We start from the raw sequence: 277 nt of genomic DNA, 5'->3' as shown, positions 1-277 counted from the left end.
TTAATTAAATCCTTCAATTGGATCCAAATTAATTCTTATAATAATTAAAATTTGATTTGGCCCATAATTAAATCAAATTGGCCTATTAGAAATTTAATTACGTTCTTGGACTTAATTTTTCACTACTTAAGCCCCAAATAAAATTAATTTGACCCATTTAAAATATAATTAAGTCCTTGCACTTAATTAAATCCTTCAATTGGACCCAAATTAATTCTTAAACATAATTTAAAATTTAATTTGGCCCATGATTAAATCAAATTGGCCTATTAAAAAT

The sequence above is a fragment of the Populus euphratica genome, unplaced genomic scaffold (assembly GCF_000495115.2).
Source record: "Populus euphratica unplaced genomic scaffold, PopEup_1.0 scaffold24.1, whole genome shotgun sequence".
NCBI classification, from domain to species: domain Eukaryota; kingdom Viridiplantae; phylum Streptophyta; class Magnoliopsida; order Malpighiales; family Salicaceae; genus Populus; species Populus euphratica.
Note: the sequence above shows the minus strand (reverse complement) of the source record.